The sequence below is a fragment of the Phyllobates terribilis genome, unplaced genomic scaffold (genome assembly GCF_046119375.1).
Source record: "Phyllobates terribilis strain yellow unplaced genomic scaffold, ASM4611937v1 Scaffold_124__1_contigs__length_5142088, whole genome shotgun sequence".
In the NCBI taxonomy this organism is placed as follows: Eukaryota; Metazoa; Chordata; class Amphibia; order Anura; family Dendrobatidae; genus Phyllobates; species Phyllobates terribilis.
Genome location: NW_027362884.1, coordinates 3341372 through 3363536, shown reverse-complemented (window position 1 = coordinate 3363536; position 22165 = coordinate 3341372). Strand labels below are relative to the sequence as shown.

Genomic DNA, 22165 nt, shown 5'->3' with positions numbered 1-22165 from the left:
CTTCAGCAACTGTGCATTGCATTGCCATGTAATGTGATGCAATGCTATCTTTCTAGCTCTCCCTTTTTACTTCCTTTTGGATAAACAGACATATTAGGCAAGCATTTTGGAGCTTTCACCTAAATAACTACAGGTGGTGAGATAAGCTGCACAATATAATTGACCTTTCAGTATATTGTTGCACACACACCATCTATTTAGCAAATGCCCTTGTTATCAACAGCAGCCTTTTAAACTCACCTGAGCTAACAGGTATGTGCGCTGGTTACTCTGCTGCGCTTAAAATTTCTTTTTTGGTTTGCTACAATGCCTTTTCTGAAACGTTGTCTCCTTCTGCTGGAACACTGACTTCTTTCATTTAATGCCTGCAGACTATAAAAGAGAACCCAACCCAAAAAGTTTGGTTGATTAGTCTGTGGCATTCTGTTAAACTGTTGCTTATGGCGGTCTCTGTGAGCTTCTCAGCGACATTCAGCCAGCCAGGTATCCTGCCTGCAGTAGATGGAATGTGGCAATGGAACGCTGGCTGCGCGTGTCATAATAGGCTCTGAGCCTTTATATACCTGTGCACAGCAGCAGCCACCTTCAGTCTGCTGCTGGACAGCCAGCAGCAGCAGCAGCAGGAGAGGTATGTAATCAGGAGCCCTCCTGCTAAGGGTAGACAGCTGCTCGTTCCACCCCACCCCCCGCCTTAATTGGTTCTCCTCCCTTCCAACGGTGTTGAGGCGGGTGGGAACAGCAGGGGGTGAAGGTGCTGTGTTTAAAGAGGTGGAGTTATGCAGATCTAAAACGCGTGGATTGCAGCAGCAGCAAGCCGAAAAGTGCAGGCATGTAAGGGATCTAGAGGTTGACAACATGTCTTCTTAACGGGAGTCCAGGAGCTCATCTCCACAAATGGACTTTTCAGGATCCTTGGGTGGCTCCGTAGTTTGAAACCAATTCTGGTTATCGCTTCTCGGCCTTTTGGCTAAGATCAAGTGTAGTATCTGTTCTTATCAGTTTAATATCTGATACGTCCCCTATCTGGGGACCATATATTAAATGGATTTTTAGAACAGGGAGATGGAAAAAGAGCTTGCTCTGTCCACTCCACGCATTGACCTGGTATTGCAGTATCTCCAGGACCGGTGCACCCCTTCTTTAATGCAGTTTCTAAAATCAGAAAGAATTGAATTCAATGTTTTTTGTTCATTTTGCTTGTTTGTCGGATTTTGGGATGGACTCTTTGGCTTTGCTTTTCTTCTCCTCATTGGATTTTTCATGTTCAAAGTTGCAGAAGCCAGATTACAAGCTCATTTTGGTTCAACTTCAGCAACTGTGCATTGCATTGCCATGTAATGTGATGCAATGCTATCTTTCTAGCTCTCCCTTTTTACTTCCTTTTGGATAAACAGACATATTAGGCAAGCATTTTGGAGCTTTCACCTAAATAACTACAGGTGGTGAGATAAGCTGCACAATATAATTGACCTTTCAGTATATTGTTGCACACACACCATCTATTTAGCAAATGCCCTTGTTATCAACAGCAGCCTTTTAAACTCACCTGAGCTAACAGGTATGTGCGCTGGTTACTCTGCTGCGCTTAAAATTTCTTTTTTGGTTTGCTACAATGCCTTTTCTGAAACGTTGTCTCCTTCTGCTGGAACACTGACTTCTTTCATTTAATGCCTGCAGACTATAAAAGAGAACCCAACCCAAAAAGTTTGGTTGATTAGTCTGTGGCATTCTGTTAAACTGTTGCTTATGGCGGTCTCTGTGAGCTTCTCAGCGACATTCAGCCAGCCAGGTATCCTGCCTGCAGTAGATGGAATGTGGCAATGGAACGCTGGCTGCGCGTGTCATAATAGGCTCTGAGCCTTTATATACCTGTGCACAGCAGCAGCCACCTTCAGTCTGCTGCTGGACAGCCAGCAGCAGCAGCAGCAGGAGAGGTATGTAATCAGGAGCCCTCCTGCTAAGGGTAGACAGCTGCTCGTTCCACCCCACCCCCCGCCTTAATTGGTTCTCCTCCCTTCCAACGGTGTTGAGGCGGGTGGGAACAGCAGGGGGTGAAGGTGCTGTGTTTAAAGAGGTGGAGTTATGCAGATCTAAAACGCGTGGATTGCAGCAGCAGCAAGCCGAAAAGTGCAGGCATGTAAGGGATCTAGAGGTTGACAACATGTCTTCTTAACGGGAGTCCAGGAGCTCATCTCCACAAATGGACTTTTCAGGATCCTTGGGTGGCTCCGTAGTTTGAAACCAATTCTGGTTATCGCTTCTCGGCCTTTTGGCTAAGATCAGGTGCAGTGATCTAAAGGTTGCTGCCTTGGTCTCGGCTAGGAGGTGCCTGGGGTACCCGACTTGTTGGCCTTGGGGGATCGCTCTCTCTTAACGGAGGGAGCTTCACCTCCTTGCAGCTATTGGCAGGTCGGCTTAGTCCCCGGACAACGGGGAGCGATCGCGTCTTGTCTTCGGGGCGACCCGAGGAAATAAGGGCGTTTTCCTTTGCTGAGCTTTATCGCTTAGTGGGCTGTGTAAGTTCTTGGGGTACCCCTCCCTCGGTCTTGGGTTTGTTCCTGCTTTTGTGGGATTCATTCCCTTGTTACTATTGGGGGAGGGCTTAGTCCCTGAGGGCCGAAAATGCCTTTTTCTTTTGGATTTGCGGTGGGGGAGACTCCACTGCGACAGTCCATTAGAATCATGGTGGATGAATGCCAGCGCCATGAGAAGAATCTGCAGTACATCGTGCATGAGATTCTTTTTGGGTTCTTCCACCTGGAGCGAGATAAGATCCTGTGTCTTTACGATCAGGAATTCCGTGGGCGATATACCATTTCCTTTATGGCTAAATCATGCTGTGATAATATCCATGCAGCACTGATGGTTGCGGACAAGGACGATGAGAGACTGAACGGGCTGAGCTTTGACTTCCTGTACGGTGAAGAGGAAGTACCCTTGGTGATCTTCATGTACAGCCCATTCGTCTCTGAGGGCGATATCGAAACCTTTTTGAAGCGTTACTGCAAGTCAGTGCGCTTCTCACATGATATCCTCAACTCCCAGCGCTTCTGGAATGGGAAGAGGAAATACCTGGTGAAGTTCCATCCAGATCAGAGCGGCATTGGTGGTCTTCACCACCCGCCTGCTAATTTTGCCATTGGTAATGTCAGGGGATTCCTACGCTACCCAGGAATGCCCCTTCAATGCCGGAATTGTCATGAATATGGGCATACACGAGAAAATTGTACAAGGGCTCATGTAGTCTTTTGCAACAAGTGCGGTAAGAGTGGGCACACCTCCGCTACGTGTGACTCTGAGATCGTATGTAACCTATGTGGGAAGGCAGGTCACGCCTTCAGGAATTGTCCGAGCAAAAAGTCAAAAACATATGACATGTTTAAGTCAGGTCAACTGACTATCCAAGAATACTTCGGAGGGAGTATTACTACACCTGCCCCTGGACCTGGGTTGGCGCACGCTGACGGGTCCGGAACAAATCCTTCAACGGCTCCGCCAGAGGGCCCGCTGGTAGTTCCACAGAAGGACGGTCGTAGGGGTTCCATAAGATTAACCGAGGGTTCGCTCTCTGTGGAATTGATCGATGTTCTGGCTCTAGATGTTGCCGTATCTCAGAGTCAAGAGGAAGGGTCCTCATCCAGCATGAATGCACCACCGGCATTATGTGGAACTGAGGAGACCTCTAGTACCCCGATTAAGCAAGCACCCAGATTCGCCACACCATCATCGGTGATCTTGGGTAAGGGCAAAAAGGGTACGCTCCTTAATCGATCAACCAGTGTGTCGGATAGAGAGACCTCTAGGGCGCGAAGTAAAAAGGACCCGGCTAAGACCCAGTCGAGCCCTGGTCCTCGAACCAGAAGTCGCAGTAGTTCCGTGACCAGACCAGAGGACAAGACGACCCAGAGGGATGACACCCGTTCCATAGACCAGACCGCCATGAGGACTGCAGATGCACAGGACTTGGAAAAGATGGACAGCTCCCAGCCTCTGAAAAGGCAACGGGAGGACGTAAAGCAACCTGATATCCAAAGAAAACACGGATGTCGAGGTCCAGATGAGGAGTCAAAAGTGGATGATGCCTTTTTGCCTGCTTCAGATCCCGGTAATATTAAACAAATCCTGACCCCTGGAGATGCGGAGGAGGAGGTGCCGTGTATTGACTTCTTCCCATCTTCAGATCCTGATTCTTCTTAATGTCTGTTCCTTTTAAAATCTCCTCACTAAATGTGAGGTCCCTAAAGAGCCCTACACGTAGGGCTGCTTTATTTTCTTATTTAGAGACATTGGACTTTGATTTCTGGTTTCTACAAGAATGTGGTATACAGAGTAATTTAAATTATAAGGACTTAAAAGAAGACTGGAAACTGGGCGCTTCTGTGTGGTCCGGTGCTAATGACTGTCGTGCTGCCGGAGTTGGACTACTTTGCCGTGGACATTCTACCATCATTCAATCTGTGACTGAAATTATACCTGGCAGAGCTATTTTAATACATCTTGTTTTTAATGGACTTTCTTTACGTTTATTAAATGTGTACGCTCCTCCTGGGAAGCAGGAAAGGGCGGATTTACTTGAAATATTGCCATTATTTTGTGTTGGGTCAACCCCCCTGCTAGTGGGAGGAGATTTTAATTGTTTACGTGATGGGGAATCCCGGCAGGGTGGGGATGTGAATCGTAAAGACCGTACCTCCTATTTGTTGAAAAGTTTAATTGATGATTTTAGATTACAGGACTGCTGGAAGGAACTCTTGCCGGCGGATCCAGGTGTTACATGGTCCAATGGAAGAGTTTCTTCTAGAATTGATTTCATATTTGCTTCTACTGCCTTTAAACCTTGTAAATGTTTTCTTTTATCTAATTTATTCTCTGATCATAAAGTTTTATCTGTGTTTTTAGAGTTAGCAGGGGAACAAAATACCTCAAGAGGCCCATGGAGATTAAATACAACTCTCCTAGAGGATATTGATATTCAAAAGAGGTTTGTGCAGGCCTACCAGTGCTGGCAATCAAAGAGAGACCCCCGCGCCTCGATGCTGGATTGGTGGGAGAGCATTAAACCTAAGATTAAATTATTTTTTATTAAGGCAGGGAAAATGAAAGCAAAAAAGAAAAAGCAGTGGTTTTATGTTTTTAATATGAGATTACAAGTACTCTTTAAACTAAAAGAAGTTGGTATTGATGTGGATGATGATATTGCAAATCTTAAGTCTGAAATAAAAAATGCTCTTAATGAAAAAGGAAAACAAATAATTTTTAACTCCCATGTACAGCACCTGGAGGAAGGAGAGAAATGCTCCCGATTCTTCTTCAAAAAGGTAATGGGGAGGAGGGACGCAATCCTAAATCTTGAAGGTGAAAATGATATTAAGGGTATGTTAGGAAAAGCTTTTAATTTTTATCAACTTCTTTTTAACACTAAAGTTATAGATCCATCCTTTTTAGAGTATGCTATTAATTCCCTTGATTTTAAGTTAGATATTTTAGACCAGGGTATTTTATCTAGGGATCTCACCAGTGAGGAACTTTTACAGATTTTTAAAAGTTTCTCCAGTGGGAAAGCCCCTGGGGAAGACGGTCTACCGATTGAGTTTTATCTGACTTTTTGGGGAATTTTAAAGAACGATATGTTTTTATTGTTTAAAGAAGCTTTTAATACTAATAAATTACCCCCATCTTGGAGGAGAGGTCTGGTATCTTTAATATATAAAAAAGGGGATAGGAGCCAACTTAAAAACTGGCGGCCTATTACGCTTTTAAACCTTGATTATAAAATTTTAGCTAAACTTATTGCAGTCCGTTTAAAACCCTTTATAGCCAAATTAATTCACCCTAACCAGGTATGTGGTGTTCCCGGAAGAACCATAGCTGAGTCCCTCAACATAATTAGGGATACCATATGGTATTCAAAAGAGAGAAGTCAAAACCTTGCTATTTTATCCTTAGACTTTGAAAAAGCTTTTGACAGGGTATCGCATGAATTTCTTTTTATGGTTCTTAAAAAAATGGCGTTTCCAGAGAAAATTTTAACCCGCATTATGCTTTTATATCATTCTTGTTTTAGTCAAATTTCTGTAAATGGGTTTTTAACGAAGGGGGTTCCTCTATTATCAGGGGTGAAACAAGGGTGCCCTCTCTCACCACTGCTCTTTATCTGTGTTATGGAACCACTATTAACCATACTGAGAAAAGATAAAGTAATTAAAGGGGTACCTATTCCCGGGAGTAGGGGTATGCAACTTAAAGCCCTAAGTTACATGGATGATGTTACCATACTATGTCCAGATTCCACATCTCTGAGGAGGGTATTGAGAAACACACAATTTTTCTGTGAAGCCTCAGGTTTTAAATTAAATATAGATAAATGTGACTGTTTTAATGTGGGGGGATGGGACTCCTCTTTGACCCCTGGGATAGTGATACAGAAAAATCACATAAAAATTTTAGGAATTATTTTTAACCAAGCCAATGAGGGGGACCCTAACTGGGACTCTGCAATGGATAAAATAGAAAAAAAGATCTCATTGTGGAATTTAAGGAACCTTAGTATGGAAGGTAAAATTTTAATTATTAAAGCTGTTTTAATTCCCATTATGTTGTATGTTGCAATGGTGTTTCCCCCTTCCAATTTACAAATCAAGAAAGTAACAAGAATTGTTTTTATGTTTTTATGGGGTTCAAAAATGGAAAAGTTAAAAAGAGATCTGATGTACAAATGTAAATCTAATGGAGGTAAAGATGTACCCAATTTTTTTACCTTTTTCCATATAAAGTATTTCTGCTTCTGTTTTAAGGTTTTTAAATCTGATGGCATTTTTAGTTATTTTTTAAAATATGCAGCAGGAATGATTTTTAAAAGGTGGTTTAGCCTACCTTTAAGTTCTCCTGTGCTCCTGTGCCCACCTAAACAGTATGTGATACTTGAGAAAACGGTCAGACTTTTAGGTCTCCAGGAATTGGAGCCTGATATATTGGGGGACCAAAGGAAGGTATCTATTGCTTGCAGACACTCTGAGGACACAATTCCTGTCTCCAATTTTTCACAGGCAAGGTCCAAAACGGTGTGGCGAAATGTGTACGGGAAATATCTTGCAAATGTACACAAGGACCTTGCCTGGGCTATCGTCCACCAGTGCCTCCCTACCCGTGAGTTTCAACATAGGCGGGGGCTGGTGGCGAGAGCCAAATGTCCAAGAGATATATGCGGGGAAAGTGAGTCTGTATTGCATCTCTTTTGGAATTGTCATTTTGCACAGGAGGTTTGGAGAAAGGTAGGCCCACTTTTAAAATGGGCATGTGGCCTGAAAGATTTTAATCACTTTTATGTCTTTTATGGTCTTTTTAAGTGTCCAAATTTTAAACAATTCCGAGTTGCCTGGATTATTATTAATTGTTTTAAAAATGCCATGTGGAAAGTTAGAAATATTTTACTCTTCAAACATGATCATATTGATTCAACAGACTGTATAAAAATTGCTTTAAGTGAAATGTATATTTACTATCTCAGAGATAAAAAACTGTATGGAGCAAAAGAAGCGGCTTCTATGTGGTGTGTACAATTATGGAACACAATTAGTGGTAATTAAATAAACCCAAGTACATCTGTAATTATGATTTTCTTAATTGTTACAATGGTTTTATGATGGTAAATTGTGTTTTTACAAAAAACTTGAATTGATTATTATCATGTTTTATCATTTTATTGTAATGTTATAAATGTTCTTTTTTAAAACCTTTGTAAATATACTTTTGAATCAATAAAATTGCGTTGAAACCTTATCTGTTCTTATCAGTTTAATATCTGATACGTCCCCTATCTGGGGACCATATATTAAATGGATTTTTAGAACAGGGAGATGGAAAAAGAGCTTGCTCTGTCCACTCCACGCATTGACCTGGTATTGCAGTATCTCCAGGACCGGTGCACCCCTTCTTTAATGCAGTTTCTAAAATCAGAAAGAATTGAATTCAATGTTTTTTGTTCATTTTGCTTGTTTGTCGGTGTCAGGCAAAAGGTATTTTTGCCCGAGTTTTTAAAAATGAGAGATGTTTTAAAAAAGGAAAAAAAAAAACCCCACCCCCTATCTGTTTGTAAGTGAAGACACAGAACTCACTTTTGCTTTTCCCCAAACCAGGAATTTTTATGACCCGCCATAAAACCTCAGTCCAGGGCAAGCGCTAGTACAAACCGGAAAATCCCTCCAAAAAATCCCATTGTTTAATTGTACAAACGTTTTATGCCAATTTTAATCACGCACAGGTCTGACAGAAACATCGGAACCACGTTTTTTGAATGCTCACCTTTTTCCCATTACAATAGTATAACTTGCATAACTGAGGAATGACCGGGAACTGAGATAATGGATTCTGAGCTTCTGAGCGTCATAGAGGTTTCATATTTAATATCTATCTTCATGAATATTGGTGACGGTCAAGATGATGTCTCCCTCTTGGATGTGGGACCCCCCCACACCAAGATATGGAATCTGAAGGATCTGTTAGGTCTTCTGCAGCTGGGTGGGCTCGCAAAGCCGAGCCCCCCTTGTAAGGTAAATAAGGGGTGTTCCCCAGAGTTTTGGCTGCTTACTAAAAAGCAAATCGGCCATTTTCAGGTCATTCTTCTCAGGGACGTCGAACGCACGCACTTCACGCGGCGTAAGAAGAATCACCTCTAATTTCCGGGGAGCCGTCCCTCCCACAGAATCTGAGACCATCACCTTGTGAAGCAGGTTTTGCTATTACTTATCCCTTTTATTTTAATAACTGTTTATGCATACATGTAAATTGTCTCCTTTATAATATCTTGTATATCTTTTGTAAACACTGCCCCCTTTTGGGAGTAAATCATTATTATTTACCAGTTTCTTTCTTCTTGTCCTATGTCGAGCAAACACGTTCCTCACCCGCTAATTCACGTTACCTACCAGGTACCCGATCCACCTGTTAAGCGATCGGTGGTGGCAGTATACCAGTATTTATGTGATATTGTGGTTTGAGGGTGGCTGGTCGGAGGTATATATACGTTCCTGGAAGGAACTGGTGGTATATATACGTCCTGTCACATCACGTGCCGCAATAGTCGACATAACTTAGAGCAGCTGCACCCGTGCTTATCCTCTGTCAATACCGTGTTTGACCAGCAGGATAAGGGGGCGCCAGAGAGCTGCAAGGTCTGACCCAAGAGTGGGTGTTGTTTTCGTGACAAATTGGTGGCAGCGGTGGGATCATAGGACATTAGTGATCTGGTTTGAGCAATCATTCCTCTCACTAAAAACTTGCACAAAAGTTTTGAAGATCGAACTCAGTGTTTATTAGATCTGAGACAATACTGTATGTGTAGCAGTTACCCCTACCCTTCTTCGCTTTTTCTTTTCTATTTTTATTTTGGTGATCATGGTCGTAGTTGGGGAGTCCTGGTATCACCAGCAGAAAAAGGACACTCTTACTGGAATATGTATAACCAAAGGCATTGACCCCCACGGCAAAAGCAAAGAACAAATGATTTCTGAACTGTTACAAGGTGCTGCAGAGCCCGTCCGACAGCAGAGCCCTGATGAGGGGGCGGCCAGCCAGGGCCCGGATGGTGTTGCTGCCGGGGTCCAACCGGTGATTGCCAGCCATACCCGCAACCAGGGTAGTGTGGACCCCCACCTGCAGATGGCCTTGGAGGAGCTCGCCACAGACAATCATGATGGACGACTGGAGCTGATCCTGAAATTCCAGGAGCGGGCTGAGCGACAAGCTGACCGAGAGGCTGCTGAGCGACAAGCTGACCGACAACACCAGCTGGAGCTAGCCCGGATTCAGAAGGAGTCGCCCTCTACGCAGACCCGTGAGTCCAACAGTGCCAGCTGCTTTAAACCTCGTCCTGAGCACTTCCCTGTGATGGAAAAGGATGGGGACTTGGACACATTTCTGCGAGGCTTTGAAAAGGCCTGCAGGCAGTATCAGCTGCCCATGGACCAATGGGCAAGATATTTGACTCCAGGGCTCCGAGGAAAAGCTTTGGAGGTGTTTGCTTCCCTCCCTCGAGAGCAGGATGGAGACTATGAGGCCGTCAAGCAGGCCCTGATAAAAAAGTACCAGCTGACTCCGGAGGTTTACCGGAAAAAATTCAGAACCCTCCAGCGTGGACCACAGGACACCTACCGTGATGTGGTAGACGGGCTCAGAATCAACTTTGAGCAGTGGATCCAAGGACTGTCAGCGACCACCTTTGAGCAGCTAAAGGACCTGATGGTGAAAGACCAGTTCCTGCATCTGTGTCCGACTGAGGTACGGCAGTTCGTGATGGATCGGGAGCCACCTGATGCCAATAAAGCAGCGCAGATCGCAGACACCTACGAGGCCAACCGGAGACCAGAGGTGCGGAAGCCGGTCGTCGCCAGCTGGAAAGGGGGTAAGCCATCAACCACCATCCCTGCCCCTGCCAGCCGACCTTCCGGAGGCCTTTTTCCCGTTGCCAAGGCCCTGCCTGCATCCGATGCCCGCAGGTGTTATTCCTGCAACCAGACTGGTCATCTCAGCGCCACTTGCCCAGAGAAGCAGAGGAAGAACCCCCCATCCAAGGCCCCAGGGCCTAATGCTTCAGTTCTTTTGGTGGGTGGGCCGGTTGGGAGGGCCTGTGAAAACTTTCAGTCTGTCAGGGTGGGGGACACTCTCACTGTAGGCCTCAAGGACACTGGGGCCGAACAAACCCTCATCCGACCTGAACTGGTGTCCCCTGAAGCGCTTATTCCAGGAAAGACCCTGACTGTCACTGGGATTGGGGGCGTCCGATGCCCCTTGCCCATGGCCCGGGTTTTTATTGATTGGGGTGCGGGGAGTGGGGTGAAGGAAGTGGGAGTATCCAAAAACCTACCTGCAAATGTTTTGTTGGGAACTGATTTGGGGAGGATGTTTGCTTATTATGTCCCTGACACCCCTCCCCGATCTGATACGGTTGGTAAGGTTAATGCTAATAATGTGAATGTCAATGCTTTACATGATGATGGTGATGATGATGATGATGATGATGATGATGTTGTTGTATTGGAAGGTGCAGGAGAACTCAGCCATGTCACTCTGCGGGGTGATGTTGCTGAGGATCCCCTAGCAGGAGCAAATGTCAGTGCCAAGGGTAATGGGGAGAGGCACGAGGACCATGAAGCAGGTGGTGCTGTGCCAGTGACCAGTGTCACAACAGATGGAGACCTGGCTGATGGTAGCTGCCGCATACGTAGCACTGTGCCTGAGGTAATGGAGGATGATGGAGAAGTAGTTCTCATGGCCTCTCAGGCTAATGAGACGGTGTTATTCCCCGGGGAGACGGCCTATATAGCCGCTGTTACCCGCAGTCAGAGTGCCCAGAATGCAAGTAACGCCCTGCCTTCTGGACCCCCCTCGAACAGAGGAATAACTGAATCAGGTATGGACCCAGAGCCGGTCCCAGAGGGTCCCAGTGAGGACGTGGCCTTAACCTCACTTCTGGCTTCCTCCAGCCAGGAGTTTCAGGCAGCTCTGCACTCAGATGATAGTCTGGAGACGTTAAGGAGCCTCGCGGAGAAACCCACCTCCGAGTCGGATAAGGAGAGGGTATTCTGGGACCAAGGGAGGTTGTACCGGGAGACAGTTCCCTGTACACCCCAACAGGAGTGGCTGAGGGAAAGACAGCTGGTCGTCCCCTACCAATTCAGGGACGAGTTGTTGCGGATCGCCCATGAAATTCCACTCGCTGGACACTTGGGGGTTAGCAAAACCAAGGCCCGGCTGTCTCATCACTTTTATTGGCCCAAAATGAGGACAGATGTGGTGAACTACTGTCGCTCCTGTACCACGTGTCAAAGAGTGGGAAAGTCAGGGCCGGCCCCCAAAGCCCCCCTGATCTCTTTGCCAGTGATAGAGGAGCCTTTCCAGAGGATTGCTGTGGACATTGTGGGACCACTGGCCATACCCAGCAGCTCTGGAAAACGATTCATCCTTACCGTGGTAGACTATGCTACCCGGTATCCGGAGGCAGTAGCCCTGTCCTCAATTAGGGCGGATAAGGTGGCGGACGCCCTCTTGGCCATCTTTTCGCGAGTAGGATTTCCCAGGGAGATGCTTACCGACCAGGGGACTCAGTTCATGTCACGCTTAATGGAGGCCCTATGTAAGAAAATGCAGGTGCAGCATCTGGTATCGAGTGCGTATCACCCACAGACCAATGGTTTGTGTGAGCGATTCAACGGTACCCTCAAACAGATGTTAAAAATGCTGGTTGAGACCCAGGGTCGCGACTGGGAGCGTTACCTCCCACACCTGCTATTTGCTTACAGAGAGGTTCCACAGGCCTCGACGGGGTTCTCCCCCTTTGAGCTCCTGTATGGCAGGCGTGTCCGAGGACCCCTTGGGTTGATAAGGGAATTCTGGGAAGAAGAGCCGAGCTCCCCAGGAGTGTCCATCGTGGAGTATGTCATGCGCTTCCGTGACAAGATGCAGACCTTGACGCAGTTGGTGCATGACAACATGGCGCAAGCCCAGGCTGACCAGAAGCATTGGTACGACCAGAACGCCCGAGAACGGACCTACCAGGTGGGTCAGAAGGTGTGGGTGCTGGTCCCCGTACCAAAGGACAAGCTTCAGGCGGCCTGGGAAGGCCCGTACGTCATTCACCAACAGCTCAACCCGGTCACCTACGTGATCACACTTGACCACGAGCGGGGTAGGCGGAAGGCGTTTCACGTTAATATGATGAAGGCTCATCAAGAACGTGGAACCTGCGTCCTACCGGTCTGCAACCTGCCCGAGGATGGGGAGGATGACCCCCTCTTGGACATGCTCGCCCAAGCGAAGGCCAGCGGGTCCCTAGAGGATGTAGAGCTAAGCGACTTGCTATCCGCAGACCAGAGGTCTCAGATGCAAGCAGTGCTGAAACCCTTCCAAGCAGTGTTCACCAACCTGCCTGGCAGGACTGAAGTGGCGGTCCATGAAGTGGACACCGGGAATCATGCCCCACTCCGGCGGACAGCCTATCGAATCTCCGACGAGGTGCAGCATGTCATGCGCCAGGAGGTCGAGGAGATGCTGCAGTTGGGGGTGATTAAGCGGTCCAAGAGCGCGTGGGCCTCACCTGTAGTCCTGGTGCCTAAGAAGGACCGGACCACCCGGTTCTGTGTGGACTACAGGGGGCTCAACGCTATCACCGCCTCTGACGCACAACCAATGCCACGCATTGAGGAGCTGCTGGAGCGGTTAGCCAGCGCGAGCTATCTCTCCATTATGGATTTGAGTCGGGGATATTGGCAGATTCCCTTGAGCCCCGGGGCTCAGGAGAAGTCCGCCTTTATCACCCCCTTCGGATTGTATGAATCCACGGTCATGCCCTTCGGCATGAAAAATGCCCCTGCCACGTTCCAGCGAATGGTCAACCACCTGCTCCAGGGACTGGAGAGGTACGCAGTAGCGTACCTGGATGACCTTGCCATCTTCAGTCCCACCTGGGAGGATCACCTCGAGCATCTGCAGCAGGTGCTCGGGCGCATTCACCAGGCGGGCTTGACCATCAAGCCGGGAAAGTGCCAGATGGGCATGAACGAGGTCCACTACCTGGGGCACCGGGTAGGTGGGGGTACTCTGAAGCCAGAGCCTGGGAAGGTGGACGCTATCGTGTCCTGGCCCACCCCCATGACCAAGAAGCAGGTGCAGTCCTTCTTGGGCACCGCAGGGTACTATAGACGCTTTGTGCAGGACTATAGTAGCCTTGCGAAGCCCTTGACAGACCTCACCAGGAAGAGCCTACCCCATTCCGTCAAATGGACGGATGAATGCGAGGTGGCCTTTAGGGCTTTGAAGACTGCCCTGAGCAGCTCTCCTGTACTAAAGGCGGTCGACGGCACACGGCCACTCTTAGTACAGACCGACGCCAGTGAATTTGGCCTCGGTGCTGTACTCAGCCAGGTCGACTCGGGGAACCAAGAACACCCCGTGTTGTACCTAAGCCGGAAACTGCTGCCGAGGGAAGTGGCCTATTCCACCATAGAGAAGGAGTGCCTGGCCATTGTATGGGCCCTCAACCGCTTACAGCCTTACTTGTACGGGCGCCCCTTCACTGTCGTGACTGACCACAACCCCCTGAGTTGGCTGCACACCATGTCAGGTGCCAACGGAAGGTTGTTACGCTGGAGCCTCACCCTCCAGCAGTACGACTTTACTGTTCAACACCGCAAGGGCAGCGAGCATGGCAATGCCGATGGGTTGCCCCGGCGAGGGGAGCCTCCAGACATACGCTTGGAGGAGTACCAGAAGGTCCTACCTCCATAGCGCAGTCAAAAAGGGGGAGGTGTCAGGCAAAAGGTATTTTTGCCCGAGTTTTTAAAAATGAGAGATGTTTTAAAAAAGGAAAAAAAAAAACCCCACCCCCTATCTGTTTGTAAGTGAAGACACAGAACTCACTTTTGCTTTTCCCCAAACCAGGAATTTTTATGACCCGCCATAAAACCTCAGTCCAGGGCAAGCGCTAGTACAAACCGGAAAATCCCTCCAAAAAATCCCATTGTTTAATTGTACAAACGTTTTATGCCAATTTTAATCACGCACAGGTCTGACAGAAACATCGGCACCACGTTTTTTGAATGCTCACCTTTTTCCCATTACAATAGTATAACTTGCATAACTGAGGAATGACCGGGAACTGAGATAATGGATTCTGAGCTTCTGAGCGTCATAGAGGTTTCATATTTAATATCTATCTTCATGAATATTGGTGACGGTCAAGATGATGTCTCCCTCTTGGATGTGGGACCCCCCCACACCAAGATATGGAATCTGAAGGATCTGTTAGGTCTTCTGCAGCTGGGTGGGCTCGCAAAGCCGAGCCCCCCTTGTAAGGTAAATAAGGGGTGTTCCCCAGAGTTTTGGCTGCTTACTAAAAAGCAAATCGGCCATTTTCAGGTCATTCTTCTCAGGGACGTCGAACGCACGCACTTCACGCGGCGTAAGAAGAATCACCTCTAATTTCCGGGGAGCCGTCCCTCCCACAGAATCTGAGACCATCACCTTGTGAAGCAGGTTTTGCTATTACTTATCCCTTTTATTTTAATAACTGTTTATGCATACATGTAAATTGTCTCCTTTATAATATCTTGTATATCTTTTGTAAACACTGCCCCCTTTTGGGAGTAAATCATTATTATTTACCAGTTTCTTTCTTCTTGTCCTATGTCGAGCAAACACGTTCCTCACCCGCTAATTCACGTTACCTACCAGGTACCCGATCCACCTGTTAAGCGATCGGTGGTGGCAGTATACCAGTATTTATGTGATATTGTGGTTTGAGGGTGGCTGGTCGGAGGTATATATACGTTCCTGGAAGGAACTGGTGGTATATATACGTCCTGTCACATCACGTGCCGCAATAGTCGACATAACTTAGAGCAGCTGCACCCGTGCTTATCCTCTGTCAATACCGTGTTTGACCAGCAGGATAAGGGGGCGCCAGAGAGCTGCAAGGTCTGACCCAAGAGTGGGTGTTGTTTTCATGACAGTCGGATTTTGGGATGGACTCTTTGGCTTTGCTTTTCTTCTCCTCATTGGATTTTTCATGTTCAAAGTTGCAGAAGCCAGATTACAAGCTCATTTTGGTTCAACTTCAGCAACTGTGCATTGCATTGCCATGTAATGTGATGCAATGCTATCTTTCTAGCTCTCCCTTTTTACTTCCTTTTGGATAAACAGACATATTAGGCAAGCATTTTGGAGCTTTCACCTAAATAACTACAGGTGGTGAGATAAGCTGCACAATATAATTGACCTTTCAGTATATTGTTGCACACACACCATCTATTTAGCAAATGCCCTTGTTATCAACAGCAGCCTTTTAAACTCACCTGAGCTAACAGGTATGTGCGCTGGTTACTCTGCTGCGCTTAAAATTTCTTTTTTGGTTTGCTACAATGCCTTTTCTGAAACGTTGTCTCCTTCTGCTGGAACACTGACTTCTTTCATTTAATGCCTGCAGACTATAAAAGAGAACCCAACCCAAAAAGTTTGGTTGATTAGTCTGTGGCATTCTGTTAAATTGTTGCTTATGGCGGTCTCTGTGAGCTTCTCAGCGACATTCAGCCAGCCAGGTATCCTGCCTGCAGTAGATGGAATGTGGCAATGGAACGCTGGCTGCGCGTGTCATAATAGGCTCTGAGCCTTTATATACCTGTGCACAGCAGCAGCCACCTTCAGTCTGCTGCTGGACAGCCAGCAGCAGCAGCAGCAGGAGAGGTATGTAATCAGGAGCCCTCCTGCTAAGGGTAGACAGCTGCTCGTTCCACCCCACCCCCCGCCTTAATTGGTTCTCCTCCCTTCCAACGGTGTTGAGGCGGGTGGGAACAGCAGGGGGTGAAGGTGCTGTGTTTAAAGAGGTGGAGTTATGCAGATCTAAAACGCGTGGATTGCAGCAGCAGCAAGCCGAAAAGTGCAGGCATGTAAGGGATCTAGAGGTTGACAACATGTCTTCTTAACGGGAGTCCAGGAGCTCATCTCCACAAATGGACTTTTCAGGATCCTTGGGTGGCTCCGTAGTTTGAAACCAATTCTGGTTATCGCTTCTCGGCCTTTTGGCTAAGATCAAGTGTAGTATCTGTTCTTATCAGTTTAATATCTGATACGTCCCCTATCTGGGGACCATATATTAAATGGATTTTTAGAACAGGGAGATGGAAAAAGAGCTTGCTCTGTCCACTCCACGCATTGACCTGGTATTGCAGTATCTCCAGGACCGGTGCACCCCTTCTTTAATGCAGTTTCTAAAATCAGAAAGAATTGAATTCAATGTTTTTTGTTCATTTTGCTTGTTTGTCGGATTTTGGGATGGACTCTTTGGCTTTGCTTTTCTTCTCCTCATTGGATTTTTCATGTTCAAAGTTGCAGAAGCCAGATTACAAGCTCATTTTGGTTCAACTTCAGCAACTGTGCATTGCATTGCCATGTAATGTGATGCAATGCTATCTTTCTAGCTCTCCCTTTTTACTTCCTTTTGGATAAACAGACATATTAGGCAAGCATTTTGGAGCTTTCACCTAAATAACTACAGGTGGTGAGATAAGCTGCACAATATAATTGACCTTTCAGTATATTGTTGCACACACACCATCTATTTAGCAAATGCCCTTGTTATCAACAGCAGCCTTTTAAACTCACCTGAGCTAACAGGTATGTGCGCTGGTTACTCTGCTGCGCTTAAAATTTCTTTTTTGGTTTGCTACAATGCCTTTTCTGAAACGTTGTCTCCTTCTGCTGGAACACTGACTTCTTTCATTTAATGCCTGCAGACTATAAAAGAGAACCCAACCCAAAAAGTTTGGTTGATTAGTCTGTGGCATTCTGTTAAACTGTTGCTTATGGCGGTCTCTGTGAGCTTCTCAGCGACATTCAGCCAGCCAGGTATCCTGCCTGCAGTAGATGGAATGTGGCAATGGAACGCTGGCTGCGCGTGTCATAATAGGCTCTGAGCCTTTATATACCTGTGCACAGCAGCAGCCACCTTCAGTCTGCTGCTGGACAGCCAGCAGCAGCAGCAGCAGGAGAGGTATGTAATCAGGAGCCCTCCTGCTAAGGGTAGACAGCTGCTCGTTCCACCCCACCCCCCGCCTTAATTGGTTCTCCTCCCTTCCAACGGTGTTGAGGCGGGTGGGAACAGCAGGGGGTGAAGGTGCTGTGTTTAAAGAGGTGGAGTTATGCAGATCTAAAACGCGTGGATTGCAGCAGCAGCAAGCCGAAAAGTGCAGGCATGTAAGGGATCTAGAGGTTGACAACATGTCTTCTTAACGGGAGTCCAGGAGCTCATCTCCACAAATGGACTTTTCAGGATCCTTGGGTGGCTCCGTAGTTTGAAACCAATTCTGGTTATCGCTTCTCGGCCTTTTGGCTAAGATCAAGTGTAGTATCTGTTCTTATCAGTTTAATATCTGATACGTCCCCTATCTGGGGACCATATATTAAATGGATTTTTAGAACAGGGAGATGGAAAAAGAGCTTGCTCTGTCCACTCCACGCATTGACCTGGTATTGCAGTATCTCCAGGACCGGTGCACCCCTTCTTTAATGCAGTTTCTAAAATCAGAAAGAATTGAATTCAATGTTTTTTGTTCATTTTGCTTGTTTGTCGGATTTTGGGATGGACTCTTTGGCTTTGCTTTTCTTCTCCTCATTGGATTTTTCATGTTCAAAGTTGCAGAAGCCAGATTACAAGCTCATTTTGGTTCAACTTCAGCAACTGTGCATTGCATTGCCATGTAATGTGATGCAATGCTATCTTTCTAGCTCTCCCTTTTTACTTCCTTTTGGATAAACAGACATATTAGGCAAGCATTTTGGAGCTTTCACCTAAATAACTACAGGTGGTGAGATAAGCTGCACAATATAATTGACCTTTCAGTATATTGTTGCACACACACCATCTATTTAGCAAATGCCCTTGTTATCAACAGCAGCCTTTTAAACTCACCTGAGCTAACAGGTATGTGCGCTGGTTACTCTGCTGCGCTTAAAATTTCTTTTTTGGTTTGCTACAATGCCTTTTCTGAAACGTTGTCTCCTTCTGCTGGAACACTGACTTCTTTCATTTAATGCCTGCAGACTATAAAAGAGAACCCAACCCAAAAAGTTTGGTTGATTAGTCTGTGGCATTCTGTTAAACTGTTGCTTATGGCGGTCTCTGTGAGCTTCTCAGCGACATTCAGCCAGCCAGGTATCCTGCCTGCAGTAGATGGAATGTGGCAATGGAACGCTGGCTGCGCGTGTCATAATAGGCTCTGAGCCTTTATATACCTGTGCACAGCAGCAGCCACCTTCAGTCTGCTGCTGGACAGCCAGCAGCAGCAGCAGGAGAGGTATGTAATCAGGAGCCCTCCTGCTAAGGGTAGACAGCTGCTCGTTCCACCCCACCCCCCGCCTTAATTGGTTCTCCTCCCTTCCAACGGTGTTGAGGCGGGTGGGAACAGCAGGGGGTGAAGGTGCTGTGTTTAAAGAGGTGGAGTTATGCAGATCTAAAACGCGTGGATTGCAGCAGCAGCAAGCCGAAAAGTGCAGGCATGTAAGGGATCTAGAGGTTGACAACATGTCTTCTTAACGGGAGTCCAGGAGCTCATCTCCACAAATGGACTTTTCAGGATCCTTGGGTGGCTCCGTAGTTTGAAACCAATTCTGGTTATCGTTTCTCGGCCTTTTGGCTAAGATCAAGTGTAGTATCTGTTCTTATCAGTTTAATATCTGATACGTCCCCTATCTGGGGACCATATATTAAATGGATTTTTAGAACAGGGAGATGGAAAAAGAGCTTGCTCTGTCCACTCCACGCATTGACCTGGTATTGCAGTATCTCCAGGACCGGTGCACCCCTTCTTTAATGCAGTTTCTAAAATCAGAAAGAATTGAATTCAATGTTTTTTGTTCATTTTGCTTGTTTGTCGGATTTTGGGATGGACTCTTTGGTTTTGCTTTTCTTCTCCTCATTGGATTTTTCATGTTCAAAGTTGCAGAAGCCAGATTACAAGCTCATTTTGGTTCAACTTCAGCAACTGTGCATTGCATTGCCATGTAATGTGATGCAATGCTATCTTTCTAGCTCTCCCTTTTTACTTCCTTTTGGATAAACAGACATATTAGGCAAGCATTTTGGAGCTTTCACCTAAATAACTACAGGTGGTGAGATAAGCTGCACAATATAATTGACCTTTCAGTATATTGTTGCACACACACCATCTATTTAGCAAATGCCCTTGTTATCAACAGCAGCCTTTTAAACTCACCTGAGCTAACAGGTATGTGCGCTGGTTACTCTGCTGCGCTTAAAATTTTTTTTTTGTTTTGCTACAATGCCTTTTCTGAAACGTTGTCTCCTTCTGCTGGAACACTGACTTCTTTCATTTAATGCCTACAGACTATAAAAGAGAACCCAACCCAAAAAGTTTGGTTGATTAGTCTGTGGCATTCTGTTAAACTGTTGCTTATGGCGGTCTCTGTGAGCTTCTCAGCGACATTCAGCCAGCCAGGTATCCTGCCTGCAGTAGATGGAATGTGGCAATGGAACGCTGGCTGCGCGTGTCATAATAGGCTCTGAGCCTTTATATACCTGTGCACAGCAGCAGCCACCTTCAGTCTGCTGCTGGACAGCCAGCAGCAGCAGCAGCAGGAGAGGTATGTAATCAGGAGCCCTCCTGCTAAGGGTAGACAGCTGCTCGTTCCACCCCACCCCCCGCCTTAATTGGTTCTCCTCCCTTCCAACGGTGTTGAGGCGGGTGGGAACAGCAGGGGGTGAAGGTGCTGTGTTTAAAGAGGTGGAGTTATGCAGATCTAAAACGCGTGGATTGCAGCAGCAGCAAGCCGAAAAGTGCAGGCATGTAAGGGATCTAGAGGTTGACAACATGTCTTCTTAACGGGAGTCCAGGAGCTCATCTCCACAAATGGACTTTTCAGGATCCTTGGGTGGCTCCGTAGTTTGAAACCAATTCTGGTTATCGCTTCTCGGCCTTTTGGCTAAGATCAAGTGTAGTATCTTTCGAAAAGGCGGTTTTGGATGTTGGCCGCCCTAGTAGATTGATACATTATGCACACTGGGGTTTAGGCGCTTGTTAGTACGCCAGGTGGCTAATATAGTCATCTGGTGGAAAGCATGGCCCCCCAGGATCGACGCCATTGGGCCGGGGGAGATCGAAAGCCCGAAGTGTGAAGTGCCCCAGGAGTGGTGACCCTGGGGTGCCTTAACTCACTGGGATTGGGAACCCCACTTGAGTTTATGGCACATTTGCACAAGCACTTTAAATTTTCTTTCTTCGCACACACCCTTATTCCGGGCCTTCTGGCCTTAGGATGGGGAATTTTTCAATTCCCGGTCGAAGGTCCGGGCAGTATTATACTGTGAAACCTTCACTATTTATTTAATTTCTTTGTCACTGTGTGTCCACTTATTCACGTGTGTCACGTCCTACTAGGATTTTGTCGGGATGCGGTTCCCTTACGGGTTACTCTCTTGGCAGGTCTAGGGGGGGAGTGTGTGGCCATCAGGTTCCGCTCCCCCCTGAACCCCCCTGGCTCTCCTCTTTCGGGAGGAGAGCGTTGTTGGCTCCCCTCTTCCGGGAGGGGAGCACAGTCTTTGGCTCCCAGTGCCTTGCTCGGGTGAGAACTCGGGCAGGTGCTGGGGGTAAGATTGGGTCGCCTCTGGCTCCGGCTGGAGGTGGCTATTTGTCCCTGTTCCTCACTGTGGCCTTCTGGCTCGGAGGGACGGGGAATGGTTTGGGGGACCCTTCTCCTTTTGGAGAGGGTTTCAAGAAGACCAGCATCCTAGTGCACTTTTTTTGTGGCACTTGTCACTTTTTTAAGCGCACTCGGGTTTTGTACACGAATTCGGGCTTTCGATAAAAAAAAAAATCTGTTCTTATCAGTTTAATATCTGATACGTCCCCTATCTGGGGACCATATATTAAATGGATTTTTAGAACAGGGAGATGGAAAAAGAGCTTGCTCTGTCCACTCCACGCATTGACCTGGTATTGCAGTATCTCCAGGACCGGTGCACCCCTTCTTTAATGCAGTTTCTAAAATCAGAAAGAATTGAATTCAATGTTTTTTGTTCATTTTGCTTGTTTGTCGGATTTTGGGATGGACTCTTTGGCTTTGCTTTTCTTCTCCTCATTGGATTTTTCATGTTCAAAGTTGCAGAAGCCAGATTACAAGCTCATTTTGGTTCAACTTCAGCAACTGTGCATTGCATTGCCATGTAATGTGATGCAATGCTATCTTTCTAGCTCTCCCTTTTTACTTCCTTTTGGATAAACAGACATATTAGGCAAGCATTTTGGAGCTTTCACCTAAATAACTACAGGTGGTGAGATAAGCTGCACAATATAATTGACCTTTCAGTATATTGTTGCACACACACCATCTATTTAGCAAATGCCCTTGTTATCAACAGCAGCCTTTTAAACTCACCTGAGCTAACAGGTATGTGCGCTGGTTACTCTGCTGCGCTTAAAATTTCTTTTTTGGTTTGCTACAATGCCTTTTCTGAAACGTTGTCTCCTTCTGCTGGAACACTGACTTCTTTCATTTAATGCCTGCAGACTATAAAAGAGAACCCAACCCAAAAAGTTTGGTTGATTAGTCTGTGGCATTCTGTTAAACTGTTGCTTATGGCGGTCTCTGTGAGCTTCTCAGC

General features: G+C 46.6%; 6 non-coding genes and 1 pseudogene across 6 annotated transcripts; all 7 read left to right on the top strand.

Annotated features, from left to right (window-relative positions):
* Positions 1-947: 947 nt before the first annotated feature.
* LOC141203348 (U2 spliceosomal RNA) lies at positions 948-1138 on the top strand. The gene has a single exon (XR_012274411.1). It is a non-coding gene; the product is annotated as a U2 spliceosomal RNA (small nuclear RNA).
* Positions 1139-7743: 6605 nt separating this feature from the next.
* On the top strand, positions 7744-7932 carry LOC141203221 (U2 spliceosomal RNA). The gene has a single exon (XR_012274350.1). It is a non-coding gene; the product is annotated as a U2 spliceosomal RNA (small nuclear RNA).
* An 8620-nt stretch (positions 7933-16552) lies between these two features.
* LOC141203337 (U2 spliceosomal RNA) lies at positions 16553-16743 on the top strand. The gene has a single exon (XR_012274410.1). It is a non-coding gene; the product is annotated as a U2 spliceosomal RNA (small nuclear RNA).
* Positions 16744-17858: 1115 nt separating this feature from the next.
* Positions 17859-18049, top strand: LOC141203325 (U2 spliceosomal RNA). The gene has a single exon (XR_012274407.1). It is a non-coding gene; the product is annotated as a U2 spliceosomal RNA (small nuclear RNA).
* A 1112-nt stretch (positions 18050-19161) lies between these two features.
* On the top strand, positions 19162-19352 carry LOC141203781 (U2 spliceosomal RNA). The gene has a single exon (XR_012274807.1). It is a non-coding gene; the product is annotated as a U2 spliceosomal RNA (small nuclear RNA).
* Positions 19353-20467: 1115 nt separating this feature from the next.
* LOC141203345 (U2 spliceosomal RNA) lies at positions 20468-20559 on the top strand (annotated as a pseudogene).
* Positions 20560-21348: 789 nt separating this feature from the next.
* Positions 21349-21531, top strand: LOC141203184 (U2 spliceosomal RNA). Its single transcript, XR_012274319.1, has one exon. It is a non-coding gene; the product is annotated as a U2 spliceosomal RNA (small nuclear RNA).
* The last annotated feature ends 634 nt before the right edge of the window (positions 21532-22165 follow it).